Source organism: Seriola lalandi, unplaced genomic scaffold, assembly GCF_002814215.2.
Source record: "Seriola lalandi dorsalis isolate HSWRI2012SDOR001 ecotype SW California unplaced genomic scaffold, Sedor1 jcf7180002045533, whole genome shotgun sequence".
NCBI lineage: Eukaryota > Metazoa > Chordata > Actinopteri > Carangiformes > Carangidae > Seriola > Seriola lalandi.
Window position 1 is genome coordinate 1 of NW_019516101.1, and position 629 is coordinate 629.

A 629-nucleotide genomic window follows, 5' to 3' on the forward strand; every position below is an offset into this window, starting at 1 on the left:
ACACAAAACTGAAGAGAACAAGGATCTTTTCTACCTCCTGCTGTTTGAAATCAAAATAACATACAAAACTGAATTAATATAAACACACAAGTATCAATTGAATTAATAAATTCATTAACTAGTTTTGGTGGATACTCACAGCAGCTTCAACTTCTGTAGATTCCCTGGAAGACAAAATGGTCACATAATGATAAGTATTAATAAGTAAGCTGAATAAACTGTGATGGTGGACAGAAGATGAAAAAGTCTTCACTCACGTCGAGTCTGTGTCCTTGTCTTTCCTACGACCTGGGATGCCGAACGGTTTTCGCTTTCTGGGTTTAGCACCTTAAAACAAAAACAAAATTTTTTTATTGATTATAGAAAAAAAAAAAAACTTGGATTACACATTTAAGGCTTAATTTAGTGTAAATGTAAAACTTCTCTTGTGTGTCTTTAATTTTGTAACAAGACTCACCTTCAGTAGCAATAGCTGTATTGCACTCCTCAAACTCAATGGGTCCTAATGAGACAAAAAAAATCATTTAGGTTCATTTAGCACGGAAAGGGTCAACGACCTCCTGCTGTGAATGCTGTGAATGTACATCACGCAATAATCACACACACACACACACACACACACACACACA

General features: G+C 35.3%; 1 long non-coding RNA gene across 1 annotated transcript; it reads right to left on the minus strand.

Annotated features, from left to right (window-relative positions):
• Window positions 1-139: 139 nt before the first annotated feature.
• LOC111648666 (uncharacterized) lies at window positions 140-504 on the minus strand. The gene is made up of 3 exons (XR_002760181.1): window positions 458-504; window positions 258-327; window positions 140-164 (listed from the first exon to the last, which is right to left on the minus strand). It is a non-coding gene; the product is annotated as an uncharacterized LOC111648666 (long non-coding RNA).
• Between the last annotated feature and the right edge of the window lie 125 nt (window positions 505-629).